The following is a 14,023-nucleotide window of genomic DNA, read 5'->3' as shown; positions in this document are numbered from 1 at the left end:
TCAAATTTAAGTCACAAGTGGCAATCAGGCATTCCTAATTAAAGGAACAAGGCAAAAAATTAGATCCTCTTAACATGTCAGACGATCTCTAACATGGCATCTCTTGGACATTTCAAAACTATATATAAGAAAAATACATTATTGTGACTTAAAATACGTTCCACATAAACAGACTACAGCAGTATTAATATTTTCTATAGATTTATTTCATCATCTCCATACTTATTTTTACAATTTTCTAGGTTTGCAAAGTCATTTATCCAACTACAGAGTGAAAATTACTATCTCCAACAGGACCAGGTTCCTTGGGTAAAGATTCAAAACTCAGATACAACTACAGATCTGGATAATTAGTCTGAATTTGGGGACGAGAATGTGGGATCAGATTAGTGCGGCTTTTTCCAAACCAGTGCTGCTTGCCACATCAACAGGGGAACCACCAAAAAATACTTTTTATCTGCCATGTAGTTTTATGCCCTCCTAAAATATATTCTCTGGGTGTATTTCAAATTTCACCTTTATATAAATTTTTTCAACTTTTTATTGACTGATTCGGTTAGATGGGATTCTGTACTACCCACATGGAATCCAGCTAATTGCCTTCAGTCGTTAGAGTTAATTGAATTTCGTACCCCCATCATAGTTATTTCACCCTTTTTTATATGTTACTCATTATCTATCTCTTTGACCACTATTTGATGGCCATTCTATTAACAGTATGATAGGTTACTTACAGATTACATAGACATATGCAGCATGCTTATAAATTGCTTTAGATCTGTCCTCCAGCATAGGAAAATATTGTTTCCATGTTAATTTATCAGAATTACGTTTAGGTCACAGTTTAGGGGCAGCTAGTTCACCTGGCCACCAACCCCTAAGGCCAGCCATAGACCGTCCAAATTAATCATCCAATAACAATCTTTTCCACATAAACATGAAGTATTACTCATCATAAATGTAGGATTTTGTAAACCCACTGCAGCACACCTAATTAACCTCGTTTTTATCATTGTTTCCAGGAAGTCTAAGCTGTCTAAGTTAGATGCATAATAGAAATTATAATCATCTGCCAAATTAGCATAACAATATTTAATTTACCATTGCTTATTATGATAATTGAGGTTGTTTTTAATATTATAAATAAAATCAGAGTGAACATGTATTGGATCATGAATATAGTTTTATTCTGTTGGATTATTTCCTTAGAAAAAATTCCCAACAGTAATAGGCATCAGTGAGCAGATGGACTTAGTTTCCCATATTGATGGGAATTGCCTGTAATGCTTTCCAAAAAGCTTGTTTGATTACAGTTGTGTCAATATTGTATTTATTTGTTTTGTTTGGATGTTCTTTAATTTGAACAAATTCATCGATGTTAAATGATACTAAAATTTGGCTTTGATTACTAGGGACAATGATTTTTTTAATATTTATTTGCTATTCACATTTTCTTTTATGTGGTTTATCTGCTTATAGTCTTTGTTAATTTGCTACCAGGGCTTCACATTTGTCTTTAATTCATGTTAATTCTTTATATATTATTACATTAACTTATCAGTACTCACATTTTATACAATCTGTTTTTCTATTAAGTTTTATTATATTTTATACTTAAAATGATTTCTTTTTATTTCTATGGCAATGAATCTAACAGTCTTTAAATAATGATTATCTAGTTCTATTTTAAGAAATAGAATCTATTTAAAAATGCATGTTTGCTCCATGAGGGCAAGGACCATGCCCAGTTCATTTGCAAGAATCTCTACAATCTAACATGCAACTTGGCGCATAGTGGATACCCACCCATTTTTTTCTAGTTAAAAATATACAGCATTTCTTAGAGTGTTTGACAATTAAATAAATTTTAGGAACACTGAAAACTAGTCTACTTTATGAGATTTACAAAATGCGTGTTTGTTTGGTCTGGTTATTTTAAAAAGGTAAACACAAAACCTGTTTAACTTTCTTTAACCCAAAAATATACAATATTTAACCATAGAATATTCATTGAGTAGCATCATAGAGCAAATGCCCAATAGAATAGGCTTTGAAATTATGTACTAATGTCATAGAACATTCATTTACCTAATTTGTTTATCAATAAAAATATATTTAAGACCGATATCCACATAGAAAATATTGCAACGGCCTCTTAAGGATAAAGAAGTTTAATAAAGTAGTTTTAACTAATGCTAGGAAGTTTTATTCTTATTGTTTTGAGGCTTTTTTTTTTTTAAGATTTTATTTACTTATTTGACAGAGATAGCAAGAGAGGGAACACAAACACAGGGGAGCTGGAGAGGGAGAAGCAGGCTCCCCACTGATCAGGGAACCCAACATGGGGCTCGATCCCAGGATGCCAGGATCATGACCTGAGTCGAAGGCAGACACTTAACCAGCAGAGCCACCCAGGCGCCCTGAGGCTTTTTTTTTTTTTAACGTATTTTCCCTCACAATCTATTTTGACAATCACTATTGTTATATGATTCACAAGTATTTATTTGAAAACCTCACACAAACGCATATATCAATACTATGATCAGATCAATCAGATTATGGACAACAGAAACTTGATATTTGCTTCTAAAAGGGTTAGTTGTAATATTCCTTCATAGAAATCTTAAGAAATAATTATAATTAATTAATGTTTAGGTTTTTCTTTAGAAAAACATGAAACATTAAATTTATAGCACTTTTGTAAAGTCAGCAGTTTGAGGTAGAACACTTATTTCTTCTCTTCAATGAATATTAAATTATGAAATCGTTTTCTGTTTAAAAGATATAATTTGTCCATCCAAAATATCTGGATTATTGGACTTCAAGTTTTTGCTATGATTTTTGAAAGATGGGAGGAGTAACACTCTTATCTAAACAACAACACAAAAGGTAGAAAATTCTCAAAATTATAATTTTTCTAAAGCTGAAATCTCAGGACAGCCACTTAGCCTGAACTCAAAGGAAAGACGAGAAAATTCAAGAAGATACAGGATGAAATCATTGACTTACTTGGGGCAGAGCACAAATGAAAATTTGTGACTTCCGTATAGGTGGGTAAGAAGAATTTATGTACAATTTTTAACAAAATGCTCAAGTCTGAGTGTCAACTAGCATGATACTATAAAACCCATGGAAATTGCAGATACAGTCCCTGACAACAGGAGTCCTAGGTTTAGGGGAAAATATTATAAGACTAATTAATTCCCTTATTTCACTGAATTTTCTTAAAATGATTGAATATTGAAAAAGTGTATAAAAGTAAAATTTAAGGGGCATCTGGGTGACTCAGTCGGTTAAGCATTGTCTGCCTTCGGCTCAGGTTATGATCCCAGGGTCAGGCTCCTGCTGAAGGGGGAATCTGCTTCTCCTTCTCCCTCTGCCCATCCCCCTGCTTGTGTGCTCTCCCTCTCTCAAGTAAATAAATAAACTATTTTAATAAAAATTGAAAAATAATAAATAAAATTTTTAAAAGCACAAATATAAACCAGCTGATTTCTGCCTCTTCATAATCTTAAAACATAACAAGTTATGTTTTGAAGTTATAAAGAAGTGAAAAAAAAATGAGATGGGGGTGCCTGGGTGGTGCAGTCGGTTAAGCATCCAACACTTGGTTTTGGCTCAGATTGTGATCTCCTGGGTTGTGAGATGGAGCCCCAAGTCAGGTTCCGTGCTCAGCATCAAGTCTGCTTGAAGATGCTCTCCTTCTGCCCCTCTGCCCACTTGCACACGCGCATGCACTCTCTCCCTCTCAAATAAATAAATCTTAAAAAAAAAAAATGAGAAGGAATAAGAACTGTTTAGATATTATAAATATCAATTAAAGTGTCATGATCAAGTTATGTAGAGAATCATTTTTATTTGTTTCTTTATTTATTTTAGGTAGGCTCCACGCCCAGTGTGGAGCGCAACGTGGGGCTTGAACTCACGACTCTGAGATGAAACCCTGAGCTGAGATCAAGAGTTGAACACTTAACCAATTCAGCCACCCAGGCACCCCTCAAATTATGTAGGGAATTTTTGACTGGAGAGGAGGGCATCTACTTAAATATTGTGGAATTAGGGGCATCTCCGAGGAGGCTGTTTGGATGAGGTATCAGTTTTGAACTGTATCTTATAGAATGGAGTCAGCCAAGTAAAAGCAGACCTGGGAGAAAAAGGCAGGAGGATGTTGGAGGGAACAGTGTGCACAAAAGCACTGAAGGCCTGGAATAGCAAAATAAGTAAATGTCAAAAGTTCAGAATGTTAATTTTGAGAAAGTGACAGAGAAGTGGACCAAAGCCAGATTATGATGAAATTTTCATGTAATACTAAAGGACTTCGATTTTCTTTCCCTGAATACAATGTAGAGCTTTTACAGAAATTTAAGTAGAGCTAAGACATAATAATTTTGCATTTTTTAAAAGGTAGCCGTGGAGTCAAAATGGAATATAAATTGGAGAGGAACAAGAGGGCTAGACCAATGTAGAAGAGAGATTGCAGTAAAACAGGCAGGAAATTACACAGTCCGGAAGAAAAGCACTAACAGTGAGGTGGAGAGAAGAGGGTAGATTCCATATATTTAGAAGGTAGAACTGACAAGGTTTGGTGGCTGATTGTAAGTGAAGCATGACGGCAAGGGAAGAATTTCTAAGTAATTCTCAGTTTTCTGAATAGTTGTCAAAAACAAATTGGGTGACCATGTTTAGGGCATATTGAAATTTTTGATGCAATTTTGAGATTACTGCACACATCAACATCTGAAAGGATATGTCCAGAGGGGTGCCTCGGTGACTCTTTCTGGTCAGGAATGAATATAGAGGGGAGTGGTTTCATACAAGGAACTGAAAAAGAAAAGTGCAGATAGGAAATGCCATTATGAATATCTGGATATTGTATCTTATTGCGCAGACAGTTCATTTACTTCATCCCTATAATGAAGCTTTGTGAAATAATAACATAAAATTTTCCATGCTTTTGCTCCATTTAAGTATATAATATATATAACTTCCCTCAAGTAAACTAATTTTTCTGCTATCTGCTGTAGGGCCCTTGATTTGAATCGCTCATGCTTCTGGTGGTAGAGTTGCCCTTTCTTAGGAGGAAAAGACAGAAAGTAGTTTTTGTCATGCCTCATGGCCTTAATTTGATCTTCTTTCCCCAGATTTAGTGACCTGCCTCCATAGGTGATTGACGTAGATAACAACCAATTACAGCTTTTTCCTTCTCATTTGGAGCACTGATCAACAGTTTCCCTATGTTCTTTGGTAGAAATATTACCAAACAGTTAGTATGCAAAATTTCTTGTGACATAGAGAAAGATATAAAGTCTGAAGAACACCTCATACGTGTCTTTCATCCACTTGTCGTAGAATACACAAATGATCTCTCAGCAAGGAAATGACCCAAGCCTTATGGTTCCACTTTTTCTCAGTGTTTTGTCAAAATCACCTTTTCCCAAATGAAAGAAAGGTCATCCAATGACCAATGGTCATTGCAAGATAGAATTATCCAAAGATCCCCTCACCATGCTATTAGAGAAGAGATTTTTGTTTTGTTTTGTTTTGTTTTGTTTTGTTTTGTTTTGTTTTGTTTTGATGATCTCTCTGAAAACCGTGATCTGGAATGGAGAGTGTGTGATAGGCACCTGTGACATGTACAACAAGAAAGGACATCGGTACGTGAATAAACATGGGTTTTCCCCAGTGCCAACCCCCAGGCTGCTTTCTCAGCAAAGAACAGCAGTATGGTAAAAATATGTCTCCAGGTCTTAATTCAGAATTAAGGTAAGCAGTGAAAATTGTAAATGAGATCACTGGTTTTAGCCTCTTCTCAGTATGCTGAGCAAAGAAATGGATACCAAGTTCAGAGTTCTGCTTTTTCACATTTAAGTACAATGGCTTTTGAGAGGAAATACAAGATGAGATAAGAATGTTTCCTTATGTCCTGACAAAGCCAGTAAAGCACACCTCTGTGATTTTAAGGGTTTGTTGAGTGGTATATCTCTGCAACTTACTCTCAAATGGTTCAGCAATAATAGTAATGGACACTTACTATTATTATAGTAATTATTATTATTCATTCAAAAGACAGAGAAAGCAAATGTAAAATGTTAACAGTTGGCAAATCTAGGAAGAATAAATGGATAGTCATTGTACTCGCAACTTTCACATACATTTGAACATTTGCAAATTAAAAAATTGGGATGAAAGGGGTGCCTGGGTGGCTTGGCCGATTAAGTGTCTGCCTTTGGCTCAGGTCGTGATCCCAGGATCCTGGAATCAAGCCCTGCATTGGGCTCCTTGCTCAGTGGGGAGCCTGCTTCTCCCTCTGCTGCTCCCCCGGCTTGTGTGCACGTGTTCTCTCTCTGTCAAATAAATAAAATCTTCACAAAAAAAAAAAAATTGGAAGGAAAAACTCATGAGCCCAAAACAATTGGTATTTGTGAAACATCTCTAATCAAAGCTCTAGGGTGCTTTATTCTTTGACTTATTCATGTTTCCATTAAGGGAAGACCATACATTAGAACAGGCCATTTTGTGCATTTGGGGATATTCTACATTGAGATGTGCTATAGATTGGGGCAGAAGCCTCTTTGGCTGTAGCCTGACTGACTACGATTTAAGAGCAGATGTAGATTTTAACAAAAAATTCCAATTGTGCTCTTGTCAATACAAAATTATAGATTATTTTTGCCCTTTTTACAGAAAACCAAAAAATTTCAAGTATAATGCACACAATTAGACCAAAGATGGGCAAATCCCAAATAAATGCATGTAACTTTATTATATAAATAAAAGTCAACCAAATGTGCGCTCAATCACATATCTTTATATATAGAATACCCTTGGAATGTTAAAAAGAAGCTGGTAATGATGTTGCCTCTAGAGAAGGAAATTGGGTGCCTATAAGACACTATTGCCTCCTTGAGATCTTTGATACTATTGTAGTATGTAAATTTTAGAAATTAAAAAAATTACTGAAAACATAGAAGAAAAAGCAATTCGATCACCACTGGGACCCATAAATCAAAGTATAGGCAGCTTTTATGAGGCTTGAGGTTTAAATAATTTGGGGAGAGGGGAAGCATTCTTTAAAAAAAGGAAATTTACGTTTGTGAATATTTTAGAATGAAAAATTATAAAACATTACAAAATTTGTATAACGTTAAGAAACAACACAAATATTTCTAAATCTAGAAATATTATATTTAATTAAATGCTGGTCTTAGCCCATTGAGATTGTCCAATAACAAAGCAACACTGGCTGGGTAGCTCATAAACAACAGCAATTTATTACTCATGGTTCTAGAGGCTGAGAAGTTCAAAATGAAGATGCCAGCATGGTCACCTTCTGGTGAGAGCCCTCCTCCTGGTTCATAGCCAGTACCTTCTGGCTGTGTCCTTACATGGTAGAAGGGACTGGGGAGCTCTGTGGGGTCTCTTTTAGAAGAACACTAATTAATCCATTCATGAGGGCTCCACCTGCATGATCTAACCACCTCCCAAAGGCTCTACCTCTCAATACCATCACATTGGATGTTACGATTTCAACATATGAATTTAAGGGGACACAAATATTCAGACCATATCAGTGCTTGACACATCTCTTTTTTTTTTTCATTTTTCTTGCCTGAATACTGTTCGATAGCCTCTTTGTATAATGATAATTTCGATATGCTAATATTATGGAAATAACAGGAATATGATTCAGTATTTCCCCAACATGATTGATCAATTTTAAAAATTATTTTTGGCATTTAGATGGATATAACGTGTGACTTTACTCCCAGGCACAAATGCTGTTTGCAATATTGCTACAGATATGTGACTGACAAAAGAATTCTATTTTATGTGGTTTCAATCAGAAAGAGGGGAAAAACTCTAATTATATCTGCCGTATTTTCTTTTTTTTTTTTTTTTTTTAAGATTTTATTTATTTATTTGACAGAGAGAGAGACAGCCAGCTAGAAAGGGAACACAAGCTGGGGGAGTGGGAGAGGAAGAAGCAGGATCCCAGCAGAGGAGCCGAATGCAGGGCTTGATCCCAGGACTCGATCCCAGGACTCTGGGATCACGCCCTGAGCCCAAGGCAGACGCTTTACGACTGAGCCACCCAGGCGCCCCAATATAGCTGTTGTATTTTCAATTATATTCCTGTTAAGTGGGAACTTCTATTTTGACCAGGGACTTTTGAAAACCAAATCCTTTTCCATAGCCTAGCTTTTGTCTCCATTAATTTCAAGCTTTGTTTCTTTTCTACCATGTACATGCTTCCAGTGCTACTGCCACCTGACACGTTCGTATCATCATTCTACCTCCAGCCCTGCACCTTTTTGTCAGCACCCCAGGTGAGCTGCCTTAGCTGTATAGATGGTCCTTATACTCTGAGATGGCTGATTATTACTTACCTGTAGGGAAGGGATTGTCAACCTCATAAATAAGCCATTAAACACACACCAAACTTGTGTCCAACTCAACTTCCTTTTAGCTGTTTCCCCAAAAATGCCCACAACCACTCCGAATATACCAAACACAATGGGAAGTGTGGGAGGAGGAAAGTCTGAATGGAAAGAGACAGCCATATTTACCAATTATAATTAAAATAATTTCTAGAAATGTATATAATTGGATTGTTTTGGTCCATTGTTTTGAATGCCAAGTTATTTCAGTGGTAATTCACCCCCAGAGACAAACCGATGGTGGAAGCAAAATGGAAATATGAGTTTAAGTTTAGTAAGGAACAATGTGACATTTCTAACTACTAAAGAAAATCTTCTTCATGTATTTTAAATGGATACTGATGGTATTAAATCTATACGGTATTTTGGTTGTCTTTTAAACTTTTTTTTTTTAAAGATTTTATTTTTTTAAAGATTTTATTTTTTTTATTTGTCAGAGAGAAAGAGAGCACAAGCAGGGGGAACAGCAGGCAGAGGGAGAAGCGGGTTTCCCACTGAGCAAGGAGCCAGATATGGGAATCCATCCCAGGACCCCAGGATCATGACCTGAGCTGAAGGCAGATGCTTAACTGACTGAGCCACCCAGGCATCCCAATCTTTTAAACTCTTAAATATGCTGTAAAAGTTTGATTTTAAAATGCCATAGTTAAAGTATATGAAAAGTTACATTCTTTTAACTTTTTAAACTTCTCATGGAAATTTTTAGATATTAATTTTAAAATGTTCGAGGGGACATGTGGTTTTTCAAATTATTTTAGGATGTATATGAACAAAACTGTCTAAAGCTCAATGCCCTAAATTCTCTAAGCTTTTTGCCTGTACAAGGCAATTCATCAGTAATCTGTCAGCATGGATGACAGTAGTTCCCCATAGTAATTTCACAGAACCATGAGTTAACATTTTATGCTCTTCATTAGTGGGATTAAAATTTTAGTGGGATAAAATTATTCTTCACTTAAGAAAACTTCTGAATACCTTTTATTATGCCAATCAGGATCCCTATAGAATATATACTTCCTGAAGTACAAAGTAGGCAAGTTTGTTCACCTTGATACACAGGTATGGATGGTCATAACATGTCACAAATTCTTTTGCAATTAGCTGTCCCCCAAAATGCAGTCAAGTTTAGTGGAATTGAAATAGTTTCCCTTAGGCTAGGTTTCCTAGCACCTAATTATGCCTTGGCCACCTCAGTTGTTACTTGCATTGGACCTACTTTACTTATCTTAATGATTTTATGGTTTTATTGTTTCTATGAGTGAGTGGGTTGCTTTCTTTCTTTGACCTTTAACTCATCCACGTGTTAAATAGTACACAAACTAGCTTGGGTAAATGTAGTTGCATTAAGCAAATCATCAACCTGACACAAAGAATCAAAATATTTAGGTTAGATGATGGTATTATTGACTAGATACAATTATAAAAACTCTAAATTAGTAATGTATTTATTAAATAGAAACTTAGGGGGGCGCCTGGGTGGCTCAGTCGTTAAGCGTCTGCCTTCAGCTCAGGGCGTGATCCGGGCATTCTGGGATGGAGCCCCACATCAGGCCCCTCTGCTGGGAGCCTGCTTCTTCCTCTCCCACTCCGCCTGCTTGTGTTCCCTCTCTCGCTGGCTGTCTCTCTCTATCTCTGTCAAATGAATAAATAAAATCTTTAAAAAAAAAAAAAATTTAGGGGCACTTGGGTGGCTCAGTCAGCTAAGCATCTAACGCTTGATTCCTGATTCCGGCTTAGGATCTCATGGGTCATGAGATTGAGCCCGATGTTGGGCTCCGCACTCAGCAGGGAATCTGTTCCTCTCCTACTTCCTCTCCCTCTGCCCCTCTGCGTGCGCGCTTTCTCTCTCTCAGTCTCTCTAAAAAAATAATAAATCTTTTAAAAATAAATAGAAACTTAAATAACTGAAATTATCACATTTTCTTTTTCTGACTGATAATCCTACTAATTATTCTTGTTTTGTGGCCAAAATTTAGGAATTACAACTAGGGCACATTGGAACGTTGTAGACATTATCAAAAAGGAAACAGTAGCCACCTAGACACAAATTATAGACTTCAAAAATTATTATAATAATAATTATTATAAGCCAAAATTATAGTTAGCAGCCCTGTCTTAGTAAATGCAAAAAAGAAATCACCAGTAAGTAAGTATATTATAAAACACCAAATGGTATTAAGTTCTAAAATATTTTGCAGGGTTACTTAAAATAATTAAATACAGTCAATGTCAGAGTTATAAAACATGACAGAGGCTTTCAATTTAAGAAATGAATGCATTTGTGATAAGCATTCTGTAAGGTAATATTATATATAACGAACTGATTCCCTTTATTTAAGTTGTTGTTTAAATAGGTATTTGTGAGAGAAAAAGAATCCACTCAGTGGACTCTACTGAAAAATTTGATAAAGGAAGGCATTCGGTCGAGGGGCTACATACCTGTGTCTCTCCAGGGATGAATCCACCTAGAAAGTACAGCCCTCACCTTTAGTTTACTTGAAAACTTCCATAAGTCTTCCTGGTTCTTTAAAACCACAACAATAACAAAATGACAACAAAACACCACTTTAGCTACTCTTGTGTACCATCATTCTGGTCAAGTGTAGGTCAAAAATCTTAAATTTCCTTATAGAAGATTCCATTTTATCTTAGGCAATTCTCAGTCCAACATATAAGCTGTTTTAGGCAGCTCAGGGCATTTGCTGACCTGCTATAGGGAGTGTCTCTCGCCAGGAATCACACAAGGCTTATGAGGTGGTTCCTCTTCTAAGTATTTTATTTACTCTTTTGACCCTGACAAAGAATCCATCATGAAAATTTTCATGCCATCCTTATTCTTTTGCAAAAATAATTTTAAATGTAAATAAAAGGAGAGTTCCCTGTATTTTATTTTGGAGTCATAACTCTTTCAAGTCTTTCTCCTATAGTCTAAGCTTGTAATCCATGTCTCTACTACAGCAAAGATGTGCCTTACTTGACCCATCTATTGCTGGTAAAGTGTTTTTATAGTAAAAATTTTATACTCCAAAATTCCCTTCTCCTCTTTGTCCTAGGTAGTTCAATGGAAGCTTATTTCAAAATATTCCGCCACCCCCAATGAACTGGACTAGGACATAATTACAGCTATTAGGGCCAAAGAATGAACAAAACTTATTTGATGTTTTGTAGCTTTCTTTTTCCTGGTATAAATTCTTATTAGTGATTGAGAAGTTTAAGGTGTTGTTTTTTTGTTTTGGTTTGGTTTTAGGTAGCTTTCTGCCCTGTCATGAAGGGAATTAAGAAAGCCTTTCTCCATAGTTGTTGAAGCTGAGCCTTTCACTCAGCACAATGCCTTTGCAAGGGAGAAGCATTGGGTGTGGTTGGAGGAACGGATAAATGCTCAATTATTTCAAGCTCTAAGCACTATTGTTTTTAGCTTTCCTTTCTGAGGGACTCTGTGTACAATTCTTAAAATCACAAATTCTCCTTGGCTTTAAAACCAGAGATAGCTATCTGTTGAGGCATATATCATGCACCAGAGAAAATAAGCCTCTGATTCATTTTGTGAATGGAGAGAGACATGCACATGGATTGTGGCATTTACTATTAAGTATCTTATAATCAAAGAAGATAACTATATAGACATTTTTCCTTATTTTTTTCACCTCCTGTTTAAATCTTAACAGTTGACATTTTGATCTTTTTTTCTTATTTTCTGTTTCCTATTCTTACGTTTTGTGTTCTTAAGAAACAAAAACTCATAATTGAAAAAAAAAAGGACTGATAACGCGTGTTAAAAGATAAATTCAGGTGTATTAAACATGTAAGGGTTTAGTTGAGCAAAAACTGATTTCAATTGGGCAGGGCCAAATCAGAAGTGTTTAAGAGTACTCTACCAGCAGGAGCCAAAGAAGAATTTTATAAAGAAAAGGCAGAAACAAAACAAGGAAACTAATTTAATTGGCTATAGTTTGAGCGTTTGCCTTATTTAGAAAAGCTGAGTTGGCTGTTTGTGATTGGTTGTCCTCAGTTTTTTATTTCCTAACCTTGAGGCATTTGCTATCTTGAGTTTTGGTTTGACTATCTCAGTCTAATAGCCTCCTTGTTTAATTACTTCAACACAGGCACAGGATTTAATTTTTAAGGTTCAGATACACTTTCCTCAATTGGGTTTAGCAGTTCCTCCTCTAGCAAAAAGGTATAAGCCTGTCACTGATGAGTTACAGCAGGCTGGGAATTATGAAGCCCCCTATCCACAACCCCACTTCGGACCCTACCCTAGATCAGGGTAACTGAAGAGCAGGAGCTCCACGGAGGCAGGAATCAGAGGAAAGGTTTTCTATAGACGGGTGAGAACTGCTGGGTGCCTGGCACGTGGTAGAGTGACGGCAGCCTCCTGTGGGGAGGATGAGAAGTACTCAGCTCTGTCTGCAGCTGGCTATGAGACTGAGTTCAGATCAGGACTGGGTATCATGAGAGGACTTGTGAACCAAGATGGGAAGTATCCAATCGTACAGCAAAACAGCTTAAGGCCTAAATTCTCTACAAACAGTTGCATGGATTTGTTCATTATGTGAGTAAAATATAAAATTGGTAATTCATGAAAGCACTTGAAAAGCCAAATTCAAAGGTAGTTGTCATCCTCAGTCTTGAATGAACCATCCGTGGCTGCCGTTTGGTTGTTCCAAGTGTTTCAAGTAGCTTAACTGATTTTGTTGAGAATAGAGTTGAGCATCTAGCTATGAGGAAGATAAATATAAATATTCCAATGACACTTCTATGAGTAGTATGAATTTATGTCAGTTAAACAATGGTATGTAGATTTGAAAGCTTTGCAGAGATAAACAATTTTTTCAAATTATGAGAAATTCCATATTACAAACACCATTTGGGATTATTAATTCTCAGTAGCATACTAGGAAAATCATGTTAATATTTATTCTAACAATTCTAACGATAAATCAGTGACCCTCTTGACTCTTGCTCCTTCTTTATTACTCTTGCCACCATGGTCAAACAACTTAGATTTCCTTAAAAATTTTTAGTAATAGTAGTAACTAAGTAAGGCTCAAAATATGGTGGTCAATTTTTCATTTAAAAACTATGAATGTAATCTGGTTGTATTATATGTGCTTAATTCAACCTTTTCTCATGAAAAATGATCTTTGATTAATAGTTATGGTATTGTGATTTATAATAAAAATATATGTTTGATCTACATTTCTCATTCCTGGCACCAACCTCCTAAAACCTCCAGAATTTCTTCAATGATTAGAGCAATGGGAACATCTTTTGTTTTGGTCTTTCCTCTTCAAATAGCTCAATGATAAAGGTGAAAGTGTCTTTTGTTATTCATAACAAGACCCTTTCAACTACACCTGAGTTTATGTTAATGAGATGATTTTTGGAAATTCCCTAAGGATGAGATCTGGTTGCCCGGGAAACCAATCCCCTGATTATAGGATTGGAACTTTCAGTCCCACCCTCTAACCTCTGGGTAGGAGGAAGGGACTGGAATTTGAATTAATCATCAATGAATTAATCATCAAGATTTAATCAGTCTTGCCTACATAATGAAGCCTCCAGTAAGAATGCAAAAGGATGGG

The 14,023-nt window shown here is 36.0% G+C and overlaps 1 long non-coding RNA gene across 2 annotated transcripts in view; it reads left to right on the top strand.

Annotated features, from left to right (window-relative positions):
• LOC123789191 (uncharacterized) overlaps positions 1–14,023 on the top strand; it is a 49,495-nt gene that overhangs the window by 12,811 nt on the left and 22,661 nt on the right. For both annotated transcript variants that reach the window (XR_006778713.2, XR_006778712.2), the window contains exon 3: positions 8,257–8,327. This is a non-coding gene — a long non-coding RNA (uncharacterized LOC123789191). The remainder of the gene's footprint in view (positions 1–8,256; positions 8,328–14,023) is intronic.

Source organism: Ursus americanus, chromosome 3, assembly GCF_024610735.1.
Source record: "Ursus americanus isolate L20-20 chromosome 3, mUrsAme1.1.p, whole genome shotgun sequence".
Taxonomy (NCBI): domain Eukaryota; kingdom Metazoa; phylum Chordata; class Mammalia; order Carnivora; family Ursidae; genus Ursus; species Ursus americanus.
Note: the sequence above shows the minus strand (reverse complement) of the source record. Positions and strands in the feature narration are given on the sequence as shown.